Below are 7,709 nucleotides of genomic sequence, written 5' to 3'. Positions count from 1 at the left end.
ATTAAGCCACTCCTGACACCATCAGTTTGATCTGTAAAATCCCAAATCTTTCTCTGAAATTCTCATGGCATATTTTCTATTTTGAATTTCACTTATTTACATTATTAAGAAAAAGGCAGAAAAGAAGGGAAAAAGAAATAAAGGACAGATGGTACAAATAAATAACAAATACCAAGACAGAAAATTTAAATCCAGCTATATCAATAATCACATTAAATGTAAACGATCTAAACACACCCGTTAGAGGTACCTGGGTGGCTCAGTCAGTTAAGTGTCTGCCTTTGGCTCAGGTCATGATCCCAGGATCCTGGAATCAAGCTCACAGCAGGCTCCCACTCAGCAGGGAGTCTGCTTCTCCCTCTGCCTCTGCCCCTGGCTTGTGCTCTCTCTCTCTCTCATTCACTCACTCTCTCTCTCAAATAAATAAATAAAATATTTAAAAAAATAAACACACCAATTAAAGGAGCTTGTCAGATTGGATTGTAAAGTAATATCTAACTATATACAGCCTACAAGAAATCCCTTTCATTATATAAAAACATGAATAAGTTAAAGGTAAAAGGATGGGGAAATATATGCCATGCTAACACTAGTCAAAATAAAGTTGGAATGGCTATATTAAAACTAGATAGAATAGATTTCAGGGCAAAAAGTATTACTAGGAATAAAAAGGATCACTTCATAATGATAAATGGGTCAATTCATCAAGAAGACATAACAATTTGAGGGACACCCGGCTGGCTGAGTTGGCTGAGGTTATGAGTTCAAGTCCGACAGTGGATGTAGAGATTGCTTGAAAATAAAACCTTAAAAAAAATAGAAGAAGAAAACAATAAATTTTAGGTACTTACGTACCTAATAACAGAGATTCAAAGTACATGAAGCAAAAATCGATAGAAATGTAAGGAGAAATGAATGAATCTGTGGTTACAATCAGAAATGACAGTACTTGTGTCTCAATAATTGATAGGACAAGTGAGCGGAAAACCAGTAAAGACTTGACCAACTCCATCAATTAACTTGACCTAATTGATATTTATGGAACATTCCACTCAGTAACAGCAGGACACACATTCTTTCCAAGTGTGCATGGAACATTTACCAAAATAGACCATATCTTAGACTGTAAAAGCAATCTTGGTAAATTTTAAAGGGATGAGATCTGGGGTGCCTGGCTGGCTCAGTTGGTAGAGTATGTAACTCTTGACCTCAAAGTTGTGAGTTTGAGCCCCACACTGGATGTAGATACTGCTTAAAAATTAAATATTTATAAATACATACATGCATACATAAATGGAATGAGATCATACAAAATATATTCTCTGATCACAGTGGTATTAAATTATATGTCAATAATAGAACAGTATCTGGAAAATCCCCAAATACTCGGAAACTAAACAACACTGTTCTAAATAATTCATGGGTAAAAGAAGAAAATTTAAATTTTTGAACTGAATGAAAACTAAGAACGAAAAGCTGGTTCTCTGAGAAGATAGGAAAAATAGATAAATCTACCCAGACTTATCAGACAAACAAGAAAAAAAAAAAACCACAGATGATTAATACCAGGAATGAGAGAGATGATGTCACTACAGTTTCTAAAGATATTAAAAGAATAATAGGAGAATTTATGCAAAACATTTGATAGCTTAGTTGAATGTAAAAGTTCCTTAAAAATGATAAAATATCGGGGTGCATGGGAGGCTCAGTTGCTTAAAGCCTCTGCCTTCGGCTCAGGTCATGATCCCAGGGTTCTGGAATCAAGCCCCACATCGGGCTCTCTGCTCAAGGGGGAGCCTGCTTCCTCCCCCACCCCACTCTCTCTGCCTACTTCTGTCTACTTGGATCTCTGTCTGTCAAATAAATAAACAAAATCTTTAAAAAAATAAAAATAAAATGATAAAATTTCAAACTCACTCAAAAAGTAATAGATCCCCTGAATTACCCTGTAAGTTATTAAGCAGGTTGAATTATAGTTTAAAAACTTCCCACAGGGGTGCCTGGGTGGCTCAGTGGGTTAAAGCCTCTGCCTTGAGCTCAGGTCATGATCCCAGCGTCCTGGGATGGAGGCCCCCCCTCCCCCCCCGCCCCCCTGCGCTAGCATCTGGCTCTCTGCTCAGCAGGGAACCTACTTCCCTCCTTCTCTGCCTGCCTCTCTGCCTACTTGTGAGCTCTGTCTGTCAAATAAATAAATAAAATCTTTAAAAAAATAATAAAAATAAAAATAAAAAATAAAAACTTCCCACAAGGGGCGCCTGGGTGGCTCAGTGGGTTAAGGCCTCTGCCTTCGGCTCAGGTCATGATCCCAGGGTCCTGGGATCGAGCCCCGCATCGGGCTCACTGCTCAGCAGGGAGCCTGCTTCCCCCTCCTCTCTCTCTGCCTGCCTCTCTGCCTACTTGTGATCTCTGTCAAATAAATAAATAAAATCTTTAAAAAAAAAAAAAAAAAAAAAACTTCCCACAAGGGGACACCTGGGTGGCTCAGTCGGCCTTAGGCTCGTGTGATGATGTCTTCAGGGTCATGGGATCAAGCCCTATATCAGGCATCCCTGCTCAGCAGGAAATCTGCTTCTCCCTCTGGCTCTTCCTGCCTCTCCCCTCCCGCTGCTTGTGCTCTGTTTCTCATGCTCTCTCAAATAAATAAATAAAATCTTAAAAAAAAAAAAATCTTAAAAAACAAAACCAAACAAACAACTTCCTACAAAGGAAACACCAGACCTAAATAGCGTTATTGGCAAATTCTACCAAATGTTTAAAAAAAAAAAGAATAATGCCAATTGCACACACTCTTTCAGAAAATTGAAGCATAGGGAATATGTCCCAACTCATTATATAGAGCTGATGTTACTCTAACACCAGAATGAGACAAAGACATTATAAGAAAACTAAAGCCCAGTGTTGCCTATGAACACAGATGCAAAAACCCTTAACAACATTTTAGTAGGTCAAATCCAATATTATATAAAAAGGATAATACATCATGACCAAAAATGCAAGGTACAGTAAACACCTGAAACACTGAAACATTTCTAACAATTAAAAAAGAAAAGACAGGAAAACATGTGATCATCTTAATACCTATCAAAAACACATTTGACAAAAATCCAATGTAAAGTTATGACTTTAAAAACTTCTCAACAAATTTGGAAAAGAAGGAAACTTCTCCAACCAGATAAAGGCTTCTACACACACACACACACACACACCCCTACAATAAGATCATATAAAAACATCATAGTAAAAGATTGAATACTTTCCTCCTAAGATGAGGAACAAGACAAGGATATCTGCTCCCACCACTGTTCTTCAGAATTATACTGGAGGCTTTAGCCAGTGCAATACGGCAAGAAAGATTAATGGCATCCAGATTGGAAAGGAAGAAATAAAATTTATTTTTTTAAAGATTTTATTTATTTATTCGACAGATAGCAGGAGAGAGAGCAAGAGAGAGCACAAGCAGGGGGATCAGCAGAGGGAGAGGGAGAAGCAGGCTCCCCAGTGAGCAGGAACCTGACGTGGGTCTCCGTTCCAGGATCCGGGATTGTGACCTGAGCTGAAGGCAGATGCTTAACTGACTGAGCTCCCAGGCACCCCGAAGAAAAATTGCTTTTATTCAGAGATGACATAGTCATCTATATGGAAAATTCAATGGAATCTACAAAAAGTTACTAGATCGGACAACTGAGTTTGGCAGGTTTTCAGGCTATAAGATCAATTCACAGAAATCAATCATGTCCCCGCCTACTAGTTGAATTAATTTCCCTTGGCTGCCAGGACAAAGTGTCACAACTGGGATGGCTTAAACAGCAGAACTTTATTCTCTCACAGTCCTGGATATTAGAAATCAGATACCAAGGTATGGGTGGGACCATGCCCTCACTCAAGGGTCGGGGAGACGCCCTCCTTCCTCTTTGAGCTTCGGGCATCTTCGGGCAATCCATGTGTTCCTCGGCTTACAATGTGTCCCTCCAATTCCTGCCTCCATTGTCACATGGCTGACTTTTCCCCGTGGGTTTTTATGCCATTTTCCCTCTCTGCATGTCTGTGTCCAAGTTTCTTTCTGAAAAGGTTACAAATCGTATTGGATGGAGGGCCCACCCTACTCCAGTCTGACCTCATCTTAACTCTGATTAGATCCACAAAGACCCTACTTCCAGATAAGATGACATTCACAGGTACCGAAGATTAGAGCTTCAATATATCTCTCGGGGGCACAAGAGATATACCCCAAACACTAGCAATGAACACTCAAAAGTTAAATTAAAAAATACTATTCATTAGAGGCGCCTGGGTGGCTCAGTGGGTTAAAGCCTCTGCCTTCGGCTCAGGTCATGATCTCAGGATCCTGGGATAGAGCCCCGCATTGGGCTCTCTGCTCAGCGGGGAGCCTGCTTCCCCCTCTCTATCCACCTGCCTCTCTGCCTGCTTGTGATCTCTGTCAAATAAATAAAATCTTTTAAAAAGAAATACTATTGATTATAGCATCAAAAAAACCCCATAAAATCCTTAAGGATAAATCTGACAAAAAATGTGCACTGAAGACTATGAAACATTGCTCAGATAAATGAAAAAAGACCTAAATAGGGTGCCTGGGTGCTCAGTCAGTAGAGCATCAGACTCTTGATTTCAACTCAGGTCATGATATCAGTTTCATGAGACTGAGCCCTGCCTCTGGCTCTATGCTGAGCAGGGAGTCTGGTTGGGAGTCTCTCTCTCCCTCTCCCTCTGTCCCTCCCCACCCCTGCTTGTGCTCTCTCAAAACAACAACAAAACAAAAACAAAAAATAAACAACAACAACAAAACCTTAGAAAGAAAAGGACGTAAATAAATGGCAAGATACATATTGCCCATGGATTGAAAGTCTCAATATTATTAAGCCTTCAATTCCCCCAGATTGATCTAAACATTTAATATAGTCCCAAGCAAAATCGCAGCAATGTTTATTGAAACTGACAATCTGATTCTATGTGTCATATGGAAATGCAAAGGGCCTAGATCACCCAAAACAACTTTTAAAAAGAAGAATACAGCCGAAAGACTTGAATAAATTCAAGATTTATTTATTAATTCAAGTAATTAAGATAGTATAGTTATAGGCATCAAAAAAGACAAATAGATCAATGGAACAAAATAGAGAGTTCATAAGCACATCTACAAACATATGGTCAATAGATTTTTGACAAATGTTCCAAGGCAATGCAGTAGAGAAGGGATGGTCTTTTCAATACAGAACAGTTGGATAACTACATGCCAAAAAATAAAATAAAAGAAGGAGGAGAGGGGCGCCTGGGTGGCTCAGTGGGTTAAGCCTCTGCCTTCGGCTCAGGTCATGATTCCCAGGGTCCTGGGATTGAGCCCTGCATCAGGCTCTCTCTGCTACTCGGAAAGCCTTCTTCCCCCTTTCTGTCTACCTCTCTGCCTACTTGTGATCTCTGTCTGTCAAATAAATAAATAAAATCTTAAAAAAAAAAAAAAGAAGGAGGAGGAAGAGAAGAGGAGGAGAACATCAATCTATACCTGGCATCATACACAAAAATTAACTCAAAATTGACCACAAAATTAGATGTAAAACATAACTTCCAGAAGAACACATAAGAGAAAATCTTTGCAACTTTCAGGTAGGCAAAGATTTCTCAGCTATGACACTAATAGCATGATCCATGGGGTGTCTGGGTGGCTCAGTCGGTTAAACATCTGCCTTCAACTCAGGTCACGACCGGCGACTCCCTCTCTCTCTGCCTCTCCCTCTGCTTGTGCTCTCTCTCTCTCTGTGTCAAATAAATTAAATCTTTAAAAAAAAAAAAAAAGGAGTCCAAATTTTTAAAAAAAATAAAAGCATGATTCATAAAAGATCATTCATCTTAAAAATAAAAGTCAGTTATATTACCAGCAAAAAAAAAAAAAAAAGCCTTTATTCAATAACAGAGAATTGAAATTCAGGACATGCGAACTATGGCAAAATCATAAACAAGCCTGCAGCATCTGGATGTCTCAGTTGGTTAATCCTCTGCCTTTGGCTCAGGTCATGATCCCAGGGTCCTGGGATCCAGCCCCACATGGGGCTCCACACTCAGCAGGGAGTCTGTTTCTCCCTCTGCTGCTCCCAGTTTTTGTGTTCTTTCTCTGTTAAATAAAAAAAAGTTTTTTAAAAAAGAAGGAACTAGTTCACCATATATTATTTTTAAATACCATCTCATATATAAAAGCAGAATAGAAGTGTGTGTGTGTGTGTGTGTTTTAAATTTTTAAAATTTTGATACAGTTCAAATTGAGTAAGGGACAGGTGAGGCTAGGTAGTGAGAGACAGGTAGGGGGAGCCATGACTAGGGTCCCTCAGGGGCATAGGTAACCAGGCTCACAGAAATCCCAGATGTGAAGAAATTCACATGATACTTACAAGAACACCTTGTTTGTGGGGGTGATAGTTACAAGTGGACCTTGCCCTGTTCTAAATAGACATGATATTCACAAATCTGCCATGCTATTCATAAGAAATTTACCAAGTTCCCAGGTCTGTATCCTATAAAAGACCTATGGTAAAAGCCCTCAGTGGCAGCTCCTTCTGGACCCCTCTCACTCAAGAGAACTCTTTTCTTTCCTTTCTGTTCTCGCCCTCACTTAATAAGCTTCCACTTCACTTCACCTTTTTGTCCCCGAGATTCATTCTTGGACTCCGTGAGACAAGAACCGTGAAACCCTGCCACAAAATCAGTGAGCCATGTTCATTTCAGCTCCTTCACTACCAAACCTGGGGGCAGGGACTGCTTGTTTCTCTGCCTTCTCTTTGTCTGTGATAACCAAGGTATAAAGGTATCCGCTGCATGAAACTTTAAACATCACATTATCCTTATTTTTCTTGATCTTGACAGATTTGACATCCTTTCACCTGGCCCTGAGCAGAAAGTCCTTGATTTCTTCAATCTTGCAGGGCATGGCTATGAGGGACATAGGGGACCGAAAGCCAGAATAGAAGTTTTTGACATTTCAATCTTACCTGTTTATTTTTATTGAAGTATGGCTGATGCACAATGTTACATTAGTCTCAATTGTGCAACATAGTGCTACAACGTCTCGATGTTACGCTGTGTTCGCAAGTAGAGCAGCCGTCTGTCACCTTACAACTCCGACGCAGTCCTTTTGACTCTGTTCCCTACGCTGTGCCCTCCATCCCATGATCTAGCCATTCCACGGCAAAAGCAGAATATTTCAGATTTTAAAACACAATGTTTAGGAAAAAGCAAAAAGAAAAGTAAAACAGAATGAGATGTTATTCAACACGATTGTCCTGAGATGCAAAACACACAAAGTAATACAATGTATTGGTCAGGGACAGCTATATATGTCGATATAGGAGTGAAAGGGGAGTCCAATGACTAAGTAAATGAGTGCGTAAATAAATCTGTGGTGGGGGTGGCAAGGAAAGGGGGAACAAGGATGGGAAAAGAGGAGGCAGCAAAAAGGGAAATGTGGACCAATTATTTAGTGTGCCATAAACCGAGGGATTTAATTGATTATACCAGCTTAACAAAAGAAGGACAAAAACATTGTTTTACTTAAAATACATTGTATTACTTAGAGAAAAACATGTAGCATAAAATGAAGAAAACAAATAAAACAGTTTTTTCAAGAGGCCAAGGAAAAGAACAGGCGATTCGCAGAAGAAATACAGGCATCCAATAAGAATATGAAACTATTATCACCAATCTCA

General features: G+C 39.6%; 1 pseudogene across 1 annotated transcript; it reads right to left on the bottom strand.

The window, feature by feature from the left end:
• Positions 1 to 6,723: 6,723 nt before the first annotated feature.
• Positions 6,724 to 6,934, bottom strand: LOC308356002 (large ribosomal subunit protein eL38-like; annotated as a pseudogene). The gene has a single exon. The product of its transcript is annotated as a large ribosomal subunit protein eL38-like (transcript).
• Positions 6,935 to 7,709: the final 775 nt, after the last annotated feature.

Source organism: Martes martes (assembly GCF_963455335.1).
Source record: "Martes martes genome assembly, chromosome: 15".
Lineage (NCBI taxonomy): Eukaryota > Metazoa > Chordata > Mammalia > Carnivora > Mustelidae > Martes > Martes martes.
This window is presented reverse-complemented; position numbering and strand designations above follow the sequence as displayed.